Here is a 27,043-nt window from a genome sequence, read left to right on the forward strand (position 1 = left end):
AGCCAACTTACTGAAATGCTATTTAAACTTATTATTATTATTAGTGGTGCTTGCCTATGGCAAAGCAACACTAGTGTTATTGTGCATACTTATTAGTGGTGCTTGCCTATGGCGAAGCAACACTATTGTTATCTCACATACTTATTATTCTTCTTCTTATTATTATTCTTCTGGCCACTTTTTGACGCGCTACTCCTCCCGCAGTTTTTGTCACAGACCCATGAATGAGGTGTCAAAACGTGCGGCCTGTTCGGGAATGGTGTGCTATGACTTTTCTAAGAGATCGGGGGTACGATGGTCGCCCCAGGGGCGAAAAACGGCCCAAAAAAATCCCATAGACTTAACATTGCGAAAAACTTTGACGAGTCGTAGCTCGGAACGAGGATGTCGCAGAAACGTGAAATTTGCCACATTTGAAGAGGCTGACAGACTCTGTAAGAACATACCACACAATGGGGTAAAAGTTGCACCCCTGTGGGGCAGGAGCTGCCCAAATTTGCCCCATTGACTTACTATGGTGTAGGACGGCCCATGAAATGCATGCGTTTCTCCTACTATGGTAAATTACATAGGGATTTTGTATTGAACATAGCTGTGGGTCACAGTGTCATAGAGACAAGGGGGCGGACTCATTTTACTCAGACAACCAATCAGTCTCTCAGGATCATTGTGAAGCTATCAAGCCACGCCCTAGCAACCATTTAGAGCACCTTAGCAACAACTCCCATAGACTTCCATTGAAAGAGATCGAAGGGATATCTCTGGACTGAATTGTCATAGAAACATGAGGGTGGTCTCGTTTGACTCGGGCCAGCAAACAGCCAATCATGAATCACCTCAACACTTGCTAGCCACGCCCTAGCAACCATTGTCGAGCACCTTAGCAACCAAAATCCAAAAAGGAATATCGTCCATTCTGAATGTCACAGAGGCATGGGAGTTGGTTTATATCATTCATACTGACAAGCAGCCTTTGGAGTTTCATGATTGGCAGCTGCCAAGCCACTCCCTAGCAACCAAACAGAGTACCCTAGCAACCATTTTGCAAGACCTATATCTCTGCATCAGAACATCGTATAGAGATGGGGGTTGGTTTATACATTCACATTGACTTTGGAGCTTCATGATTGGCAGCTGCCAAGCCACTCCCTAGCAACCAAACAGAGTACCCTAGCAACCGTTTTGCAAGACCAATATCTCTGCATCAGAACATCGTATAGAGATGGGGGTTGGCTCTTTTGACTCATGCTAGCTGTGAATAGCTACATGCTAATATTGATTAGCTAAGTGCTAAATCATGCCATGAACATTATAAAAACTCTATAGTAACCAAATGTAAACACTACCAACCACCTAGTAACACCATAGCAACCATCCAGAATACCATAGCAACCACCTAAAACACCCTAGCAACTGCCTAGCAACACCATAGCAACCACCCAGAATACCCTAGCAACCACCTAGCAACACCCTAGCAACCACCCAGAATACCCTAGCAACCACCTAGCAACCACTCAGAACACCCTAGCAACCGCCTAGCAACACCCTAGCAACCACCCAGAACACCCTAGCAACCACCTAGCAACACCCTAGCAACCACTCAGAACACCCTAGCAACCGCCTAGCAACACCCTAGCAACCACCCAAAACACCCTAGCAACCCCCTAGCAACACCCTAGCAACCACCCAGAACACCCTAGCAACCGCCTAGCAACCACCCAAAACACCTTAGCAACCACCCAGAACACCCTAACAACCGCCTAGCAACACCCTAGCAACACCCTAGCAACCACTCAGAACACCCTAGCAACCGCCTAGCAACACCCTAGCATCCACCCAGAACACCCTAGCAACCGCCTAGCAACACCCTAGCAACCACCCAGAAATACCCTAGCAACCACCTAGCAACACCCTAGCAACCACTCAGAACACCCTAGCAACCGCCTAGCAACACCCTAGCAACCACCCAGAACATCCTAGCAACCGCTTAGCAACACCCTAGCAGCCACCCAAAATTCCATAGCAACCACCTAGCAACACCCTAGCAACCACTCAGAATACCATAGCAACCACCTAGCAACACCCTAGCAACCACCCAGAACACCCTAGCAACCGCCTAGCAACGCCCTAGCAACCACCCATAATACCCTAGCAACCCCCTAGTAACACCTTAGCAACCATGCTAGCATCATGCTAGCAACATGCTAATCATGCTAGCATGATGCTAGCAATATGCTAATCATGCTAGCATCTACCTAAAACATGTTTGCAACATGCTTATTTTTGCTAGCATCATGCTAACAACATGCTAATCATGCTAGCATGTTGGTAGCATGATGCTAACAACATGCTAATCATGCTAGCATGATGCTAGCATGATGCTAACAACATGCTAATCATGCTAGCATGATGCTAGCAACATGCTAATCATGCTAGCAACATGCTAATCATGCTAGCATCATGCTAGCAACATGCTAATCATGCTAGCATCATGCTAGCAACATGCTAGCAACATGCTAATCATGCTAGCATCATGCTATCAACATGCTAATCATGCTAGCAACATGCTAGCAAAATGCTAATCATGCTAGCATCATGCTAGCAACATGCTAATCATCATGCTAGCAACATGCTAATCATGCTAGCATCATGCTAGCAACATGCTAATCATGCTAGCAACATGCTAGCAAAATGCTAATCATGCTAGCATCATGTTAGCAACATGCTAATCATCATGCTAGCAACATGCTAATCATGCTAGCATCATGCTAGCAACATGCTAGAAACATGCTAATCATGCTAGCATCATGCTAGCAACATGCTAGCAAAATGCTAATCATGCTAACATCATGCTAGCAACATGCTAATCATGCTAGCAACATGCTAATAATGCTAGCATAATGCTAACAACATGCTAATCATGCTAGCATGATAATAGCAACATGCTAATCATGCTAGCATCTTGGTAAAAACTAGCTAACCGCACGCTAGCAACCGAGCGGCGAGTTTTGCCACTGCAAGCACCACTTCACATTTTCTTCTGGAAATGTACATTCTAGTTATTAGTGGTGCTTGCCTATGGCAAAGCAACACTAGTGTTATTGTGCATACTTATTATTCTTATTAGTGGTGCTTGCCTATGGCGAAGCAACACTATTGTTATCTCACATACTTATTAGTGGTGCTTGCCTATGGCGAAGCAACACTATTGTTATCTCACATACTTATTATTCTTATTCTTCTTATTCTTCTGGCCACTTTTTGACGCGCTACTCCTCCCGCAGTTTTTGTCACAGACCCATGAATGAGGTGTCAAAACGTGCGGCCTGTTCGGGAATGGTGTGCTATGACTTTTCTAAGAGATCGGGGGTACGATGGTCGCCCCAGGGGCGAAAAACGGCCCAAAAAAATCCCATAGACTTAACATTGCGAAAAACTTTGACGAGTCGTAGCTCGGAACGAGGATGTCGCAGAAATGTGTAATTTACCACATTTGAAGAGGCTGACAGGCTCTGTAAGAACATACCACACAATGGGGTAAAAGTTGCACCCCTGGGGTGCAGGAGCTGCCCAAAGTTTCCCCATTGACTTACTATGGTGTAGGACGGCCCATGAAATGGGCCGTCCTACACCATAGAAACCGCTTTTATATTGAACATAACTCTGGATCACAGTGTCATAGAGACAAGGGGGCGGGCTCATTTTACTCAGACAACCAATCAGTCTCTCAGGATCATTGTGAAGCTATCAAGCCACGCCCTAGCAACCATTTAGAGCACCTTAGCAACAACTCCAATAGACTTCCATTGAAAGAGATCGAAGGGATATCTCTGGACTGAATTGTCATAGAAACATGAGGGTGGTCTCGTTTGACTCGGGCCAGCAAACAGCCAATCATGAATCACCTCAACACTTGCTAGCCACGCCCTAGCAACCATTGTCGAGCACCTTAGCAACCAAAATATAAAGAGGAATATCGTCCATTCTGAATGTCACAGAGGCATGGGAGTTGGTTTATATCTTTCATAGTGACAAGCAGCCTTTGGAGTTTCATGATTGGCAGCTGCCAAGCCACTCCCTAGCAACCAAACAGAGTACCCTAGCAACCATTTTGCAAAACCAATATCTCTGCATCAGAACATCGTATAGAGATGGGGGTTGGTTTATACATTCACATTGACTTTGGAGCTTCATGATTGGCAGCTGCCAAGCCACTCCCTAGCAACCAAACAGAGTACCCTAACAACCGTTTTGCAAGACCAATATCTCTGCATCAGAACATCGTATAGAGATGGGGGTTGGCTCTTTTGACTCATGCTAGCAAACAGGACTTGCTACATGCTACACATGCTAGCAGTGAATAGCTACATGCTAATATTGATTAGCTAAGTGCTAAATCATGCCAATAAAATGCTACAAACTCAACAGTAACCATCTTTGACAACTACCAACCACCTAGTAACACCATAGCAACCACCCAAATTACCCTAGCAACACCCTAGCAACCACCCAGAACACCCTAGCAACTGCCTAGCAACGCCCTAGCAACCACCCAGAACACCCTAGCAACCGCCTAGCAACCACCCAGGATACCCTAGCAACCACCTAGCAACGCCCTAGCAACAACCCAGATTACCCTAGCAACCGCCTAGCAACGCCCTAGCAACCGCCTAGCAACCACCCAGAACACCCTAGCAACTGCCTAGCAACCACCCAGAACACCCTAGCAACCGCCTAGCAACCGCCCAGGATACCCTAGCAACTGCCTAGCAACGCCCTAGCAACCACCCTCTAACACCATAGCAACGGCCTAGCAACACCCTAGCAACCACTCAGAACACCCTAGCAACCACCTAGCAACACCCTAGGAACCACTCAGAACACCCTAGCAACCACCTAGCAACACCCTAGCAACCACCCAGAACACCCTAGCAACCACCTAGCAACACCCTAGCAACCACCCAGAATACACTAGCAACAACCTAGCAACACCCTAGCAACCACTCAGAACACCCTAGCAACCACCTAGCAACACCCTAGCAACCACCCAGAACACCCTAGCAACCGCCTAGCAACACCCTAGCAACCACCCAAAACATCCTAGCAACCACCTAGCAACACCCTAGCAACACCCTAGCAACCACCCAGAACACCCTAGAAACCGCCTAGCAACCACCCAAAACACCTTAGCAACCACCCAGAATACCCTAGCAACCGCATAGCAACACCATAGCAACCACCCAGAACACCCTAGCAACTGCCTTGCATCATCATAGCAAACTCCAAGAACACCCTAGCAACCGAGCGGCGAGTTTTGCCACTGCAAGCACCACTTCACATTTTCTTCTGGAAATGTACATTCTAGTGTTGTGATTACTATTCACCTAGACAAAACTTCGGCACGCTACTCCTCCCGCACCTTTTGTCGTAGACCCATAAGTGAGGTGTCAAATCGACCGGTTCATTGAGGAGAGGTGTGCTATGTCTTTTCTAAGCGATCGGTTGTACGATGATCGTCCGGCTGGCGATAAATTGGACGAAAAAAGTCCCATAGACTTAACATTGGCACAAAATTTGTGAGATCATATCTTTTGACCAGAAGGTCATGGAGACTTGGGGTTGGCCTCTTTTGACTCGGCCTATCAAGCAGCCAATAAGTAGTGACATAATAACTTCATATTCGCACCCTAGCAACCACTTAGGGCAGCCTAGCAACCATAAAACAACATATTCAAGCCATTATCTCAGCTCCAGAAAATAGAAGAAACATGGAGTTTGCCTTTTTTGACTCAGACTGTCAACTAGTCTTTAAATATCATCTCATAAACTGTATAAGCACACCATAGCAACCATATAGAGTACCCTAGTAACCATACAAACACATGAATAAGCCATATCTCAGCACTAGAACATCGTACAGACATGGTTGTTGGCTCGTATGCAATAATGTACCACACTCTAGCAACCGAGCGACGAGTTTTGCCACTGCAAGCACCACTTCACATTTTCTTCTGGAAATGTACATTCTAGTGTTGTGATTACTATTCATCTAGACAAAACTTCGGCACGCTACTCCTCCTGCACTTTTTCTCGTAGACCCATGAATGAGGTATCAAATCGACCGGTTCAATGAGGAGAGGTGTGCTATGTCTTTTCTAAGCGATCGGTTGTACGATGATCGTCCGGCGGGCGATAAATTTGACGAAAAAAGTCCCATAGACTTAACATTGGCACAACATTTGTGAGATCATATCTTTTGAACAGAAGGTCATAGAGACTTGGGGTTGGGCTCTTTTGACTCGGCCTATCAAGCAGCCAATAAGTAGTGACATAATAACTTCATATTCGTGCCCTAGCAACCACTTAGGGCAGCCTAGCAACCATAAAACAACATTTTCAAGCTATATCTCAGCTCCAGAAAATAGTAGAAACATGGAGTTTGGCTTTTTTGACTCGGCCTATCAAGCAGCTAATAAGTAGTGACATAATAACTTTATATTCGCGCCCTAGCAACCACTTAGGGCAGCCTAGCAACCATAAAACAACATATTCAAGCCATATCTCAGCTCCAGAAAATGGTAAAAACGTGCAGTTCAGCTTTTTTGACTCAGACGGTCAACTAGTCTTTAAATATCATCTCATAAACTGTATAAGCACACCATAGCAACCATTTAGGGTACCCTAGTAACCATACAAACACATGAATAAGCCAAATCTCAGCACTAGAACATCGTACAGACATGCTTGTTGGCTCGTATGCAATCATGTACCACACCCTAGCAACCGAGCGGCGAGTTTTGCCACTGCAAGCACCACTTCACATTTTCCTCTGGAAATGTACATTCTAGTTCTTCTTATTATTCTTCTGGCCACTTTTTGACGCGCTACTCCTCCCGCAGTTTTTGTCACAGACCCATGAATGAGGTGTCAAAACGTGCGGCCTGTTCGGGAATGGTGTGCTATGACTTTTCTAAGAGATCGGGGGTACGATGGTCGCCCCAGGGGCGAAAAACGGCCCAAAAAAATCCCATAGACTTAACATTGCGAAAAACTTTGACGAGTCGTAGCTCGGAACGAGGATGTCGCAGAAACGTGAAATTTGCCACATTTGAAGAGGCTGACAGGCTCTGTAAGAACATACCACACAATGGGGTAAAAGTTGCACCCCTGAGGGGCAGGAGGGGCCCAAAGTTGCCCCATTGACTTACTATGGTGTAGGACGGCCCATGAAATGCATGTGTTTTTCCTACTATGGTAAATTGCATAGGGATTTTGTATTGAACATAACTCTGGATCACAGTGTCATAGAGACAAAGGGGCGGGCTCATTTTACTCAGACAGCCAATCAGTCTCTCAGGATCATTGTGAAGCTATCAAGCCACGCCCTAGCAACCATTTAGAGCTCCTTAGCAACAAGTTCCATAGACTTCCATTGAAACAGATCAAAGGGATATCTCAGGATATAAGTGTCATAGAAACATGAGGGTGGGCTCGTTTCACTCGGGCCAGCAAACAGCCAATCCTGAATCACCTCAACACTTACTGGCCACGCCCTAGCAACCATTGTCGAGCACCTTAGCAACCAAAATCCAAACAGGGATATCTTCCATTCTGAATGTCACAGAGGCATGGGAGTTGGTTTATATCATTTATACTGACAAGCAGCCTTTGGAGCTTCATGATTGGCAGCTGCCAAGCCACTCCCTAGCAACCAAACAGAGTACCCTAGCAACCATTTTGCAAGACCTATATGTCTGCTTTAAAACATCGTATAGAGATGGGGGTTGGTTTATACATTCACATTCACTTTGGAGCTTCATGATTGGCAGCTGCCAAGCCACTCCCTACCAACCAAACAGAGTACCCTAGCAACCGTTTTGCAAGACCTATATCTCTGTATCAGAACATCGTATAGAGATGGGGGTTGGCTCTTTTGACTCATGCTAGCAAACAGGACTTGCTACATCCTACACATGCTAGCAGTGAATAGCTACATGCTAACATTGATTAGCTAAGTGCTAAATCATGCCAATAAAATGCTACAAACTCAACAGTAACCATCTTTGACAACTACCAACCACCTAGTAACACCATAGCAACCACCCAGATTACCCTAGCAACACCCTAGCAACTGCCTAGCAACGCCCTAGCAACCACCAGAACACCCTAGCAACCGCCTAGCAACCACCCAGGACACCATAGCAACCACCTAGCAACGCCCTAGCAACCAACCACATTACCTTAGCAACCGCCTAGCAACGCCCTAGCAACCGCATAGTAACCCCCCAGAACACCCTAGCAACCACCTAGCAATGCCCTAGCAACCACCCAAAACACCCTAGCAACCACCCAAAACACCCTGGCAACCACCCAGAATACCCTAGCAACCGCCTAGCAACACCATAGCAACCACCCAGAACACCCTAGCAACCGCCTAGCAACGCCCTAGCAACCACCCATAATACCCTAGCAACCACCTAGTAAAACCTTAGCAACCATGCTAGCAACATGCTAAACATGCTAGCATGATGCTAGCAATATGCTAATCATGCTAGCATCTAGCTAAAACATGTTTGCAACATGCTTATTTTTGCTAGCATCATGCTAGCAACATGCTAATCATGCTAGCATGTTGGTAGCAACATGCTAATCATGCCAGCATCATGCTAGCAACATGCTAACAACATGCTAATCATGCTAGCATCATGCTAGCAACATGCTAGCAATATGCTAATCATGCTAGCATCATGCTAATAATGCTAGCATGATGCTAGCAACATGCTAATCATGCTAGCAACATGCTAATAATGCTAGCATAATGCTAACAACATGCTAATCATGCTAGCATGATACTAGCAACATGCTAATCATGCTAGCATCTTGGTAAAAACTAGGTCACCGCACCCTAGCAACCGAGCGGCGAGTTTTGCCACTGCAAGCACCACTTCACATTTTCTTCTGGAAATGTACATTCTAGTATTGTGATTACTATTCACCTAGACAAAACTTCGGCACGCTACTCCTCCCGCATTTTTTGTCGTAGACCCATGAATGAGGTGTCAAATCGACCGGCTCATTGAGGAGAGGTGTGCTATGACTTTTCTAAGTGATCGGTTGTACGATGTTCGTTCAGCGGGCGATAAATTGGACCAAAAAATTCCCATAGACTTAACATTGGCACAACATTTGTGAGATCATATCTTTTGACTAGAAGGTCATAGAGACTTGGGGTTGGGCTCTTTTGACTCGGCCAATCGAGCAGCCAATAAGTAGGGGCATAACAACTTCATGGCCACGCCCTAGCAACCACTTATGCCACCATAGCAACCATAAAACAACATTTACAAGCTATATTTCAGCTCCAGAAAATCGTAGAGACGTGGAGTTCGGCTTTTTTGACTCAGACTGTCAACTAGTCTTTAAATATCATCTCATAAACTGTATAAGCACACCATAGCAACCATATAGAGTACCCTAGTAACCACCTGAACACATGAATAAGCCATATCTCAGCACCAGAACATCTTACAGACATGGTTGTTGTCTTATATGCAATAATGTGCCACACTCTAGCAACCGAGCGGCGAGTTTTGCCACTGCAAGCACCACTTCACATTTTCTTCTGGAAATGTACATTCTAGTTATTCTTCTTCTTCTTCTTCTTCTTATTATTATTCTTCTGGCCACTTTTTGACGCGCTACTCCTCCCGCAGTTTTTGTCACAGACCCATGAATGAGGTGTCAAAACGTGCGGCCTGTTCGGGAATGGTGTGCTATGACTTTTCTAAGAGATCGGGGGTACGATGGTCGCCCCAGGGGCGAAAAACGGCCCAAAAAAATCCCATAGACTTAACATTGCGAAAAACTTTGACGAGTCGTAGCTCGGAACGAGGATGTCGCAGAAACGTGAAATTTGCCACATTTGAAGAGGCTGACAGACTCTGTAAGAACATACCACACAATGGGGTAAAAGTTGCACCCCTGGGGTGCAGGAGCTGCCCAAAGTTTCCCCATTGACTTACTATGGTGTAGGACGGCCCATGAAATGGGCCGTCCTACACCATAGAAACCGCTTTTATATTGAACATAACTCTGGATCACAGTGTCATAGAGACAAGGGGGCGGGCTCATTTTACTCAGACAACCAATCAGTCTCTCAGGATCATTGTGAAGCTATCAAGCCACGCCCTAGCAACCATTTAGAGCACCTTAGCAACAACTCCCATAGACTTCCATTGAAAGAGATCGAAGGGATATCTCTGGACTGAATTGTCATAGAAACATGAGGGTGGTCTCGTTTGACTCGGGCCAGCAAACAGCCAATCATGAATCACCTCAACACTTGCTAGCCACGCCCTAGCAACCATTGTCGAGCACCTTAGCAACCAAAATCCAAAGAGGAATATCGTCCATTCTGAATGTCACAGAGGCATGGGAGTTGGTTTATATCTTTCATAGTGACAAGCAGCCTTTGGAGTTTCATGATTGGCAGCTGCCAAGCCACTCCCTAGCAACCAAACAGAGTACCCTAGCAACCATTTTGCAAAACCAATATCTCTGCATCAGAACATCGTATAGAGATGGGGGTTGGTTTATACATTCACATTGACTTTGGAGCTTCATGATTGGCAGCTGCCAAGCCACTCCCTAGCAACCAAACAGAGTACCCTAGCAACCATTTTGCAAGACCTACATCTCTGCATCAGAACATCGTATAGAGATGGGGGTTGGGTCTTTTGACTCATGCTAGCAAACAGGACTTGCTACATGCTACACATGCTAGCAGTGAATAGCTACATGCTAATATTGATTAGCTAAGTGCTAAATCATGCCAATAAAATGCTACAAACTCAACAGTAACCATCTTTGACAACTACCAACCACCTAGTAACACCATAGCAACCACCCAAATTACTCTAGCAACACCCTAGCAACCACCCAGAACACCCTAGCAACTGCCTAGCAACGCCCTAGCAACCACCCAGAACACCCTAGCAACCGCCTAGCAACCACCCAGGATACCCTAGCAACCGCCTAGCAACGCCCTAGCAACAACCCAGATTACCCTAGCAACCGCCTAGCAACGCCCTAGCAACCGCCTAGCAACCACCCAAAACACCCTAGCAACTGCCTAGCAACCACCCAGAACACCCTAGCAACCGCCTAGCAACCGCCCAGGATACCCTAGCAACTGCCTAGCAACGCCCTAGCAACCACCCTCGAACACCATAGCAACGGCCTAGCAACACCCTAGCAACCACTCAGAACACCCTAGCAACCACCTAGCAACACCCTAGCAACCACTCAGAACACCCTAGCAACCACCTAGCAACACCCTAGCAACCACCCAGAATACCCTAGCAACCACCTAGCAACACCCTAGCAACCACCCAGAACACCCTAGCAACCACCTAGCAACACCCTAGCAACCACTCAGAACACCCTAGCAACCACCTAGCAACACCCTAGCAACCACCCAGAACACCCTAGCAACCGCCTAGCAACACCCTAGCAACCGCCTAGCAACACCCTAGCAACCACCCAAAACACCCTAGCAACCACCTAGCAACAAACTAGCAACACCCTAGCAACCACCCAGAACACCCTAGAAACCGCCTAGCAACCACCCAAAACACCTTAGCAACCACCCAGAATACCCTAGCAACCGCATAGCAACACCATAGCAACCACCCAGAACACCCTAGCAACTGCCTTGCATCATCATAGCAAACTCCAAGAACACCCTAGCAACCGAGCGGCGAGTTTTGCCACTGCAAGCACCACTTCACATTTTCTTCTGGAAATGTACATTCTAGTTCTTCTTATTCTTATTCTTCTTATTCTTCTGGCCACTTTTTGACGCGCTACTCCTCCCGCAGTTTTTGTCACAGACCCATGAATGAGGTGTCAAAACGTGCGGCCTGTTCGGGAATGGTGTGCTATGACTTTTATAAGGGATCGGGGGTACGATGTTCGCCCCAGGGGCGAAAAACCGGCCGAAAAATCCCATAGACTTAACATTGCGTCAAACTTTGACGCGTCGTAGCTCGGAACGAGGATGTCGCAGAAACGTGTAATTTACCACATTTGAAGAGGCTGACAGGCTCTGTAAGAACATACCACACAATGGGGTAAAAGTTGCACCCGTGGGGGGCAGGAGGGGCCCAAAGTTGCCCCATTGACTTACTATGGTGTAGGACGGCCCATGAAATGGGCCGTCCTACACCATAGAAACCGCTTTTATATTGAACATAACTCTGGATCACAGTGTCGTAGAGACAAGAGGGCGGGCTCATTTTACTCAGACGGCCAATCAGTCTCTCAGGATCATTGTGAAGCTATCTAGCCACGCCCTAGCAACCATTTAGAGCTCCTTAGCAACAAGTTCCATAGACTTCCATTGAAACAGATCAAAGGGATATCTCAGAATATAAGAGTCATAGAAACATGAGGGTGGGCTCGTTTGACTCGGGGCAGCAAACAGCCAATCCTGAATCACCTCAACACTTACTGGCCACGCCCTAGCAACCATTGTCGAGCACCTTAGCAACCAAAATCCAAACAGGCATATCTTCCATTCTGAATGTCACAGAGGCATGGGAGTTGGTTTATATCATTTATACTGACAAGCAGCCTTTAGAGTTTCATGACTGGCAGCTGCCAAGCCACTCCCTAGCAACCAAACAGAGTACCCTAGCAACCATTTTGCAAGACCTACATCTCTATATCAGAACATCGTATAGAGATGGGGGTTGGTTTATATAATTCATACTGACAAGCAGCCTTTGGAGTTTCATTATTGGCAGCTGCCAAGCCACTCCCTAGCAACCAAACAGAGTACCCTAGCAACCATTTTGCAAGACCTACATCTCTGCATCAGAACATCGTATAGAGATGGGGTTTGGGTCTTTTGACTCATGCTAGCACACAGGACTTTCAACATGCTAAACATGCTAGCTGTGAATAGCTACATGCTAATATTGATTAGCTAAGTGCTAAATCATGCCATGAACATTATAAAAACTCTATAGTAACCAAATGTGAACACTACCAACCACCTAGTAACACCATAGCAACCATCCAAAATACCATAGCAACCACCCAAAACACCCTAGCAACCGCCTAGCAACACCATAGCAACCACCCAGAATACCCTAGCAACCGCCTAGCAACACCCTAGCAACCACCCAGAATACCCTAGCAACCACCTAGCAACACCCTAGCAACCACTCAGAACACCCTAGCAACCGCCTAGCAACACCCTAGCAACCACCTAGCAACACCCTAGCAACCACTCAGAACACCCTAGCAACCACCTAGCAACACCCTAGCAACCACTCAGAACACCCTAGCAACCGCCTAGCAACACCCTAGCAACCACCAAGAACACCCTAGCAACCGCCTAGCAACACCCTAGCAACCACCCAGAATACCCTAGCAACCACCTAGCAACACCCTAGCAACCCCCTAGCAACCCCCTAACAACCACCCAGAACACCCTAGCAACCGCCTAGCAACCACCCAAAACACCTTAGCAACCACCCAGAACACCCTAGCAACCGCCTTGCAACACCCTAGCAACACCCTAGCAACCACTCAGAACACCCTAGCAACCACCCAGAACACCCTAGCAACCGCCTAGCAACACCCTAGCAACCACCCAGAACACCCTAGTAACCGCCTAGCAACACCATAGCAACCACCCAGAACACCTTAGCAACCGCCTAACAACGCCCTAGCAACCACCCATAATACCCTAGCAACCACCTAGTAACACCTTAGCAACCATGCTAGCATAATGCTAGCAACATGCTAATCATGCTAGCGTGTTGGTAGCATGATGCTAACAACATGCTAATCATGCTAGCAACATGCTAGCAATATGCTAGCAACATGCTAATCATGCTAGCATCATGCTAGCAACATGCTAATCATGCTAGCATCATGCTAGCAACATGCTAGCAACATGCTAATCTTGCTAGCAACATGTTAGCAACATGCTAATCATGCTAGCAACATGCTAATCGTGCTAGCATCATGCTGGCAAAATGCTAATCATGCTAACATCATGTTAGCAACATGCTAATCATGCTAGCATGATGCTAGCAACATGCTAATCATGCTAGCATCTTGTTGAAAATTAGCTAACCGCACGCTAGCAACCGAGCGGCGAGTTTTGCCACTGCAAGCACCACTTCACATTTTCTTCTGGAAATGTACATTCTAGTTCTTATTCTTATTCTTCTGGCCACTTTTTGACGCGCTACTCCTCCCGCAGTTTTTGTCACAGACCCATGAATGAGGTGTCAAAACGTGCGGCCTGTTCGGGAATGGTGTGCTATGACTTTTATAAGCGATCGGGGGTACGATGTTCGCCCCAGGGGCGAAAAACCGGCCGAAAAATCCCATAGACTTAACATTGCGTCAAACTTTGACGAGTCGTAGCTCGGAACGAGGATGTCGCAGAAACGTGTAATTTACCACATTTGAAGAGGCTGACAGGCTCTGTAAGAAAATACCACACAATGGGGTAAAAGTTGCACCCCTGGGGCGCAGGAGCGGCCCAAAGTTGCCCCATTGACTTACTATGGTGTAGGACGGCCCATGAAATGCATGTGTTTTTCCTACTATGGTAAATTGCATAGGGATTTTGTATTGAACATAGCTGTGGATCACAGTGTCATAGAGACAAGGGGGCGGGCTCATTTTACTCAGACAACCAATCAGTCTCTCAGGATCATTGTGAAGCTATCAAGCCACGCCCTAGCAACCATTTAGAGCACCTTAGCAACAACTCCCATAGACTTCCATTGAAAGAGATCGAAGGGATATCTCTGGACTGAATTGTCATAGAAACATGAGGGTGGTCTCGTTTGACTCGGGGCAGCAAACAGCCAATCATGAATCACCTCAACACTTCCTAGCCACGCCCTAGCAACCATTGTCAAGCACCTTAGCAACCAAAATCCAAAGAGGAATATCGTCCATTCTGAATGTCACAGAGGCATGGGAGTTGGTTTATATCATTCATACTGACAAGCAGCCTTTGGAGTGTCATGATTGGCAGCTGCCAAGCCACTCCCTAGCAACTAAACAGAGTACCCTAGCAACCATTTTGCAAGACCAATATCTCTGCATCAGAACATCGTATAGAGATGGGGGTTGGTTTATACATTCACATTGACTTTGGAGCTTCATGATTGGCAGCTGCCAAGCCACTCCCTAGCAACCAAACAGAGTACCCTAGCAACCGTTTTGCAAGACCAATATCTCTGCATTAGAACATCGTATAGAGATGGGGGTTGGCTCTTTTGACTCATGCTAGCAAACAGGACTTGCTACATGCTACACATGCTAGCAGTGAATAGTTACATGCTAATATTGATTAGCTAAGTGCTAAATCATGCCAATAAAATGCTACAAACTCAACAGTAACCATCTTTGACAACTACCAACCACCTAGTAACACCATAGCAACCACCCAAATTACCCTAGCAACACCCTAGCAACAACCCAGAACACCCTAGCAACTGCCTAGCAACACCCTAGCAACCAACCAGAAGACCCTAGCAACCGCCTAGCAACACCCTAGCAACCACCCAAAACACCCTAGCAACCACCTAGCAACACCCTAGCAACACCCTAGCAACCACCCAGAACACCCTAGCAACCGCCTAGCAACCACCCAAAACACCTTAGCAACCACCCAGAACACCCTAGCAACCACTCAGAACATCCTAGCAACCGCCTAGCAACACCCTAACAACCACCCAGAACACCCTAGCAACTGCCTAGCAACACCCTAGCAACCACCCAGAATACCCTAGCAACCACCTAGCAACCACTCAGAACACCCTAGCAACCGCCTAGCAACACCCTAGCAACCACCCAGAACACCCTAGCAACCGCCTAGCAACACCCTAGCAACCACTCAGAACACCCTAGCAACCGCCTAGCAACACCCTAGCAACCACCCAGAAAACCCTAGCAACCGCCTAGCAACCACCCAGAACACCCTAGCAACCGCCTAGCAACACCCTAGCAACCACCCAAAACACCCTAGCAACCGCCTAGCAACACCCTAGAAACCACCCAGAACACCCTAGCAACACCCTAGCAACACCATAGCAACCACCCAGAACACCCTAGCAACAACCTAGCAACGCCCTAGCAACCACCCATAATACCCTAGCAACCACCTAGTAACACCTTAGCAACCATGCTAGCAACATGCTAAACATGCTAGCATGATGCTAGCAATATGCTAATAATGCTAGCATCTACCTAAAACATGTTTGCAACATGCATATTTTTGCTAGCATCATGCTAGCAACATGCTAATCATGCTAGCATGTTGGTAGCATGATGCTAACAACATGCTAATCATGCTAGCATGATGCTAGCATGATGCTAACAACATGCTAATCATGCTAGCATGATGCTAGCAACATGCTAATCATGCTAGCAACATGCTAGCAACATGCTAATCATGCTAGCATCATGCTAGCAACATGCTATTAACATGCTAGCAAAATGCTAATAATGCTAACATCATGCTAATCATGCTAGCATCTTGGTAAAAACTAGCTAACCGCACGCTAGCAACCGAGCGGCGAGTTTTGCCACTGCAAGCACCACTTCACATTTTCTTCTGGAAATGTACATTCTAGTTATTATTATTCTTTTTCTGAGACTAAAATTTACAACTCTATCTCCTCCTAGAGCTTTAACTCCACATACTCCAAACTCGGCACGGACACTCAAACTGTTCTGACTCGGTGTGCTATATCTTTTCTAACTGATCGGACTTACGGTTTTCCTAAAAACTACGATCAAACTCGGAAAAAACTCCCATTGACTTTACATTGCGGAATCTTCAGATTTTCAAACTCCCCAACTGTCAAAAATTCAAATGTAAATCCCTTGAAACCCTAGACCAGGGGTCTCAAACTCGCGGCCCGCGGGCCATTTGCGGCCCGCGGGGTGATATTTTGTGGCCCCCTACTTGACATTAAAGTTTAATGTTAGTGCGGCCCGTCGTTGCGTGTGCCGGTAAAAAAAAAAAAAAAAAAAAATGTATCCCTTATGAGCTACCATAGATCGTCTCGTGACAGCTTACGGAGGGTTTGTTGTCAATAGTTGTCATAGACAACCGCGAAGTACAAACATACTGCGCCTGGAAAAAACGAGCGCGTCGCTTCAATTATGAGCGCGCTTGCCGCGCGCCTACATTTGAAATTACGAACTTGAGCGCGCAAAATATGTGAGCGCGATATGTGAACGGCCCCTTGGCGAGCTACCACCAATCAGGCCACGAGCTACTGGTAGCTCGCGAGCGACGTGTTGGAGAGAGACACTGCTCTAAAACAATGTGAGAATAATCACTTTGAGCTTGTAATATGTGTCCAACAGGTTGATAAGAAGGTTTGCTTTGATTTGTGCAGTCAGTAATTTGAGACACTATACAAAGAATTCAATAAGACGGGCAGACATGACTGCAAATATTTGTATTTCAAAAGCAATAATTGTTTTTCTAAGTATAATAAAAGGAAATGTGCCTTCCAAAAAAAACATTCAATATCATTAATGTGTTGTATAAAGAAAATAAAAAGGACATAAGCAAATATAAATATTACAAATATGTGTTATAGACAAAGAAAGTTTGTAAAATGAACTTCAACTGTCAGAAGGACAGCTCATGAAGAACCAATCATGTACAGAAAGGAATGTTCAAATTCAGAGGAACAGTTCAGAAGAAACGTTAATAAATATTGAGAAGATTGGATCAGTTGTGCTCCTTTTTTGGAATACTTGAATACTATTTTTTTGTGGAATACTTGATGCGGCCCAGCCTGACCCCGACTCTACCTCCAGCGGCCCCCAGTTAATTTGAGTTTGAGACCCCTGCCCTAGACTGAATCAAACTGCCATTCTATATACTATATGAGCCAATGAGACTCATTCAAACTAATAAACTCATCTATCTATGACACTTATCAATCTATCTATCTATCTACTTTAAACTAAATTAAACTTCAAACTAAATTAAACTTTAAACTTCAAACTAATTTAAACTTCAAACTTATTTAAACTTTAAACTTCAAACTTATTTAAACTTTAAACTTCAAACTAATTTAAACTTTAAACTCATAAACTCATACACTTATAAACTCATGAATTCATACACTTATGAACTCAAACTCATAAATTAATAAACTCTGAACTCTTACCCATTTAAACTTATAAACTCTAAACTCATAAATTCATACACTTATAAACTCATGAACTTATAAATGCATTAATTCATACACGTATGAACTCTCATGAATTCATACACTTATGAACTTTTAAACTCATAAATAGTTCACCATAGCAAACACCCAGAACACTCTAGCAACTGCATAGCAACCACCCAGAACACCCTAGAAACCAACTGAAATATCTTAGAACACCCTAGCAACACCATAGCAACCACCCACAATACCTTAGAACACCCTAGCAACCACATAATATACCTTAGAAACACCCTAGCAACCACCCAGAACACCCTAGCAACCACCCAAAATACCTTAGAACACCCTAGCAACCACCCAAAATGCCTTATAACACCCTAGCAACACCCTAGCAACCACCCAAAATACCTTAGAACACCCTAGCAACACCATAGCAACCACCCAAAATACCTTGGAACACCCTAGCAACCACCAAAAATACCTTAGAACACCCTAGCAACACCCTAGCAACCACCCGAAATACCTCAGAACATCCTAGCAACACCCTAGCAACCACCCAAAATACCTTAGAACACCATAGCAACCACCCAGAACACCCTAGCAACCACCCAAAATACCTTAGAACACCCTAGCAACCACCCAGAACACCCTAGCAACCACCAAAAATACCTTAGAACACCCTAGCAACACCCTAGCAACCACCCAAAATACCTTAGAACACCCTAGCAACCACCCAAAATACCTTAGAACACCCTAGCAACACCCTAGCAACCACCCAAAATACCTTAGAACACCCTAGCAACCACCCAAAATAACTTAGAACACCCTAGCAACACCCTAGCAACCACCAAAAATACCTTAGAACACCCTAGCAACACCCTAGCAACCACCCAAAATACCTCAGAACATCCTAGCAACACCCTAGCAACCACCCAAAATACCTCAGAACATCCTAGCAACACCATAGCAACCACCCAAAATACCTTAGAACACCATAGCAACACCATAGCAACCACCCAGAACACCCTAGCAACCACCCAAAAATACCTTAGAACACCCTAGCAACCACCCAGAACACCCTAGCAACCACCAAAAATACCTTAGAACACCCTAGCAACCACCCAAAATACCTTAGAATACCATAGCAACACCATAGCAACCACCCAAAATACCTTAGAACACCCTAACAACACCCTAGCAACCACCCAAAATGCCTTAAAACACCCTAGCAACACCATAGCAACCACCTAAAATACCCTAGAACACCCTAGCAACCACCCAGAACACCCTAGCAACCACTCAAAATACCTTAGAAACCACCTAGCAACCACCCACAACACCTTAGCAACCCACTAGAAACACCCTAGCAACATTTAATTACTTGAAACTATACTTTAACCTTTAAACTACTTTGAACTTTAAACTATTTAAAACTTTAAACTACTTTAAACTACTTTAAACTAATTTAAACTTCAAACTACTTTAAAATTCAAACTTATTTAAACTTTAAACTACTTTAACTTTCAAACTAATTTAAACTTCAAACTACTTTAAAATTCAAACTAATTTAAACTTTAAATTAATTTAAACTACTTTAAACTTTAAACTAAGTTAAACTATAAACTACTTTAAACTAATTTAAACTTCAAACTAATTTAAACTTTAAACTAATTTAAACTTCAAACTAATTTATACTTCTTCAAACTTTGCGGTCCAAACTTTCACAAGCCAACTTAAAGTTTGTCTCGACGAACTTTTTCTAGTTATTATTATTCTTTTTCTGAGCGGAAAAATTTGTGACTCTAACTCCTCCTAGAGCTTTAACTCTACATACTCCAAACTCGGCACGGACACTCAAACTGTTCTCACTTAGTGTGCTATATCTTTTCTAACTGATCGGACTTACGGTTTTCCTAAAAACTACGATCAAACTCGGAAAAAACTCCCATTGACTTTACATTGCGGAATCTTCAGATTTTCAAACTCCCCAACTGTCAAAAATTCAAATATAAATCCCTTGAAACCCTAGACTGAATCAAACTGCCATTCTATATACTATATGAGCCAATGAGACTCATTCAAACTAATAAACTCATCTATCTATGACACTTATCCATCTATCTATCTATCTATCTACTTTAAACTAAATTAAACTTCAAACTAAATTAAACTTTAAACTTCAAACTAATTTAAATTTCAAACTTATTTAAACTTTAAACTTCAAACTTATTTAAACTTTAAACTTCAAACTAATTTAAACTTTAAACTCATAAACTCGTACACTTATAAACTCATACACTTATAAACTCATGAATTCATACACTTATGAACTCAAACTCATAAATTAATAAACTCTGAACTCTTACTCATTTAAACTTATAAAGTCTAAACTCATAAATTCATACACTTATAAACTCATGAACTTATAAATGCATTAATTCATACACTTATGAACTTTTAAACTCATAAATAGTTCACCATAGCAAACACCCAGAACACTCTAGCAACTGCATAGCAACCACCCAGAACACCCTAGAAACCAACTGAAATACCTTAGAACACCCTAGCAACACCATAGCAACCACCCACAATACCTTAGAACACCCTAGCAACCACATAATATACCTTAGAACACCCTAGCAACCACCCAGAACACCCTAGCAACCACCCAAAATACCTTAGAACACCCTAGCAACCACCCAAAATGCCTTATAACACTCTAGCAACACCCTAGCAACCACCCAAAATACCTTAGAACACCCTAGCAACCACCCAAAATAACTTAGAACACCCTAGCAACCACCCAAAATACCTTAGAACACCCTAGCAACACCATAGCAACCACCCAAAAATACCTTAGAACACCCTAGCAACACCATAGCAACCACCAAAAATACCTTAGAACACCCTAGCAACACCCTAGCAACCACCCGAAATACCTCAGAACATCCTAGCAACACCCTAGCAACCACCCAAAATACCTTAGAACACCATAGCAACCACCCAGAACACCCTAGCAACCACCCAAAATACCTTAGAACACCCTAGCAACCACCCAGAACACCCTAGCAACCACCAAAAATACCTTAGAACACCCTAGCAACCACCCGAAATACCTCAGAACATCCTAGCAACACCAAAGCAACCACCCAAAATACCTTAGAACACCATAGCAACCACCCAGAACACCCTAGCAACCACCCAAAATACCTTAGAACACCCTAGCAACCACCAGAACACCCTAGCAACCACCAAAAATACCTTAGAACACCCTAGCAACACCCTAGCAACCACCCAAAATACCTTAGAACACCCTAGAACACCCTAGCAACCACCCAAAATAACTTAGAACACCCTAGCAACACCATAGCAACCACCCAAAATACATTAGAACACCCTAGCAACACCCTAGCAACCACCCAAAATACCTCAGAACATCCTAGCAACACCCTAGCAACCACCCAAAATACCTTAGAACACCATAGCAACACCCTAGCAACCACCCAAAATACCTTAGAACACCCTAGCAACACCATAGCAACCACCCAAAAATGCCTTAGAACACCCTAGCAACACCATAGCAACCACCAAAAATACCTTAGAACACCCTAGCAACACCCTAGCAACCACCCGAAATACCTCAGAACATCCTAGCAACACCCTAGCAACCACCCAAAATACCTTAGAACACCATAGCAACCACCCAGAACACCCTAGCAACCACCCAAAATACCTTAGAACACCCTAGCAACCACCCAGAACACCCTAGCAACCACCAAAAATACCTTAGAACACCCTAGCAACCACCCGAAATACCTCAGAACTTCCTAGCAACACCAAAGCAACCACCCAAAATACCTTAGAACACCATAGCAACCACCCAGAACACCCTAGCAACCACCCAAAATACCTTAGAACACCCTAGCAACCACCAGAACACCCTAGCAACCACCAAAAATACCTTAGAACACCCTAGCAACACCCTAGCAACCACCCAAAATACCTTAGAACACCCTAGAACACCCTAGCAACCACCCAAAATAACTTAGAACACCCTAGCAACACCATAGCAACCACCCAAAATACATTAGAACACCCTAGCAACACCCTAGCAACCACCCAAAATACCTCAGAACATCCTAGCAACACCCTAGCAACCACCCAAAATACCTTAGAACACCATAGCAACACCCTAGCAACCACCCAAAATACCTTAGAACACCCTAGCAACCACCCAAAATACCTTAGAACACCCTAGCAACCACCCAGAACACCCTAGCAACCACCCAAAATACCTTAGAACACCCTAGCAACCACCCAAAATACCTTAGAACACCCTAGCAACCACCCAAAATGCCTTATAACACCCTAGCAACACCCTAGCAACCACCCAAAATACCTTAGAACACCCTAGCAACCACCCAAAATGCCTTATAACACCCTAGCAACACCCTAGCAACCACCCAAAATACCTTAGAACACCCTAGCAACCACTAAAAATAACTTAGAACACCCTAGCAACCACCCAAAATACCTTAGAACACCCTAGCAACACCATAGCAACCACCCAAAATACCTTAGAACACCCTAGCAACACCCTAGCAACCACCAAAAATACCTTAGAACACCCTAGCAACACCCTAGCAACCACCCGAAATACCTCAGAACATCCAAGCAACACCCTAGCAACCACCCAAAATACCTTAGAACACCATAGCAACACCATAGCAACCACCCAGAACACCCTAGCAACCACCCAGAACACCCTAGCAACCACCAAAAATACCTTAGAACACCCTAGCAACACCTTAGCAACCACCAAAAATACCTTAGAACACCCTAGCAACACCATAGCAACCACCCAAAATACCTTAGAACACCCTAACAACACCCTAGCAACCACCCAAAATACCTTAAAACACCATAGCAACACCATAGCAACCACCTAAAATACCCTAGAACACCCTAGCAACCACATAGAACACCCTAGCAACCACCCACAATACCTTAGAACACCCTAGCATCTCCATAGCAACCACCCAAAATACCTTAGAGCACCCTAGCGACACCCTAGCAACCACCCAAAATACCTTAGAACACCCTAGCAACCACCCAGAACACCCTAGCAACCACCAAAAATGCCTTAGAACACCCCAGCAACCACCCAAAATACCTCAGAACACCCTAGAAACCACCCAAAATACATATGAACACCCTAGCAACCACCCAAAATACCTTAGAACACCCTAGCAACACCCTAGCAACCACCAAAAATACCTTAGAACACCCTAGCAACACCATAGCAACCACCCAAAATACCTTAGAACACCCTAACAACACCCTAGCAACCACCCAAAATACCTTAAAACACCCTAGCAACACCATAGCAACCACCTAAAATACTCTAGAACACCCTAGCAACCACCCAGAACACCCTAGCAACCACTCAAAATACCTTAGAAACCACCTAGCAACCACCCACAACACCTTAGCAACCCACTAGAAACACCCTAGCAACATTTAATTACTTGAAACTATACTTTAACCTTTAAACTACTTTGAACTTTAAACTATTTAAAACTTTAAACTATTTTAAACTACTTTAAACTAATTTAAACTTCAAACTACTTTAAAATTCAAACTTATTTAAACTTTAAACTACTTTAACTTTCAAACTAATTTAAACTTCAAACTACTTTAAAATTCAAACTAATTTAAACTTTAAATTAATTTAAACTACTTTAAACTTTAAACTAAGTTAAACTATAAACTACTTTAAACTAATTTAAACTTCAAACTAATTTAAACTTTAAACTAATTTAAACTTCAAAGTACTTTAAACTTCTTCAAACTTTGCGGTCCAAACTTTCACAAGCCAACTTAAAGTTTGTCTCGACGAACTTTTTCTAGTTAAGTTGGCTTGTGAGAGCCAACTTACTGAAATCCTATTTAAACTTATTAGTGGTGCTTGCCTATGGCAAAGCAACACTAGTGTTATTGTGCATACTTATTAGTGGTGCTTGCCTATGGCGAAGCAACACTATTGTTATCTCACATACTTATTATTCTTCTTCTTATTATTATTTTTATTCTTCTGGCCACTTTTTGACGCGCTACTCCTCCCGCAGTTTTTGTCACAGACCCATGAATGAGGTGTCAAAACGTGCGGCCTGTTCGGGAATGGTGTGCTATGACTTTTCTAAGAGATCGGGGGTACGATGGTCGCCCCAGGGGCGAAAAACGGCCCAAAAAAATCCCATAGACTTAACATTGCGAAAAACTTTGACGAGTCGTAGCTCGGAACGAGGATGTCGCAGAAACGTGAAATTTGCCACATTTGAAGAGGCTGACAGGCTCTGTAAGAACATACCACACAATGGGGTAAAAGTTGCACCCCTGAGGGGCAGGAGGGGCCCAAAGTTGCCCCATTGACTTACTATGGTGTAGGACGGCCCATGAAATGGGCCGTCCTACACCATAGAAACCGCTTTTGTATTGAACATAACTCTGGATCACAGTGTCGTAGAGACAAAGGGGCGGGCTCATTTTACTCAGACGGCCAATCAGTCTCTCAGGATCATTGTGAAGCTATCTAGCCACGCCCTAGCAACCATTTAGAGCTCCTTAGCAACAAGTTCCATAGACTTCCATTGAAACAGATCAAAGGGATATCTCAGAATATAAGAGTCATAGAAACATGAGGGTGGGCTCGTTTGACTCGGGGCAGCAAACAGCCAATCCTGAATCACCTCAACACTTACTGGCCACGCCCTAGCAACCATTGTCGAGCACCTTAGCAACCAAAATCCAAACAGGGATATCTTCCATTCTGAATGTCACAGAGGCATGGGAGTTGGTTTATATCGTTTATACTGACAAGCAGCCTTTGGAGTTTCATGATTGGCAGCTGCCAAGCCACTCCCTAGCAACCAAACAGAGTACCCTAGCAACCATTTTGCAAGACCTATATCTCTGCATCAAAACATCGTATAGAGATGGGGGTTGGTTTATACATTCACATTGACTTTGGAGCTTCATGATTGGCAGCTGCCAAGCCACTCCCTAGCAACCAAACAGAGTACCCTAGCAACCGTTTTGCAAGACCTATATCTCTGTATCAGAACATCGTGTAGAGATGGGGGTTGGCTCTTTTGACTCATGCTAGCAAACAGGACTTGCTACATCCTACACATGCTAGCAGTGAATAGCTACATGCTAATATTGATTAGCTAAGTGCTAAATCATGCCAATAAAATGCTACAAACTCAACAGTAACCATCTGTGACAACTACCAACCACCTAGTAACACCATAGCAACCACCCAGATTACCCTAGCAACACCCTAGCAACTGCCTAGCAACGCCCTAGCAACCACCCAGAACACCCTAGCAACCGCCTAGCAACCACCCAGAATACCCTAGCAACCACCTAGCAACACCCTAGCAACCACTCAGAACACCCTAGCAACCACCCAGAACACCCTAGCAACCGCCTAGCAACCACCCAAAACACCTTAGCAACCACCCAGAATACCCTAGCAACCGCATAGCAACAACATAGCAACCACCCAGAACCGCCTAGCAACACCCTAGCAACCACCCAGAACACCCTAGCAACCGCCTAGCAACACCCTAGCAACCAACCAGAACACCCTAGCAACCGCCTAGCAACACCCTAGCAACCAACCAGAACACCCTAGCCACCCCCTAGCAACACCCTAGCAACCACCCAGAACACCCTAGCAACCGCCTAGCAACCACCCAGAATACCCTAGCAACCGCATAGCAACACCATAGCAACCACCCAGACCACCCTAGCAACCGCCTAGCAATGCCCTAGCAACCACCCATAATACCCTAGCAACCACCTAGTAACACCTTAGCAACCATGCTAGCAACATGCTAAACATGCTAGCATGATGCTAGCAATATGCTAATCATGCTAGCATCTAGCTAAAACATGTTTGCAACATGCTTATTTTTGCTAGCATCATGCTAGCAACATGCTAATCATGCTAGCATGTTGGTAGCATGATGCTAACAACATGCTAATCATGCTAGCATGATGCTAGCACGATGCTAACAACATGCTAATCATGCTAGCATTATGCTAGCAACATGCTAATCATGCTAGCATCATGCTAGCAACATGCTAGCATCATGCTAATCATGCTAGCATCATGCTAGCATCATGCTAGCAACATGCTAATCATGCTAGCAAAATGCTAATAATGCTAGCATAATGCTAACAACATGCTAATCATGCTAGCATGATACTAGCAACATGCTAATCATGCTAGCATCTTGGTAAAAACTAGCTAACCGCACCCTAGCAACCGAGCGGCGAGTTTTGCCACTGCAAGCACCACTTCACATTTTCTTCTGGAAATGTACATTCTAGTTATTCTTATTATTCTTATTCTTCCGGCCACATTTTGACGCGCTACTCCTCCCGCAGTTTTTGTCACAGACCCACGAATGAGGTGTCAAAACGTGCGGCCTGTTCGGGAATGGTGTGCTATGACTTTTATAAGGGATCGGGGGTACGATGTTCGCCCCAGGGGCGAAAAACCGGCCGAAAAATCCCATAGACTTAACATTGCGTCAAACTTTGACGAGTCGTAGCTCGGAACGAGGATGTCGCAGAAACGTGTAATTTACCACATTTGAAGAGGCTGACAGGCTCTGTAAGAACACACCACACAATGGGGTAAAAGTTGCACCCCTGGGGCGCAGGAGGGGCCCAAAGTTGCCCCATTGACTTACTATGGTGTAGGACGGCCCATGAAATGGGCCGTCCTACACCATAGA

Source organism: Rhinichthys klamathensis, unplaced genomic scaffold, assembly GCF_029890125.1.
Source record: "Rhinichthys klamathensis goyatoka isolate OS25496 unplaced genomic scaffold, OSU_Roscu_1.1 h1tg000014l_1, whole genome shotgun sequence".
Taxonomy (NCBI): domain Eukaryota; kingdom Metazoa; phylum Chordata; class Actinopteri; order Cypriniformes; family Leuciscidae; genus Rhinichthys; species Rhinichthys klamathensis.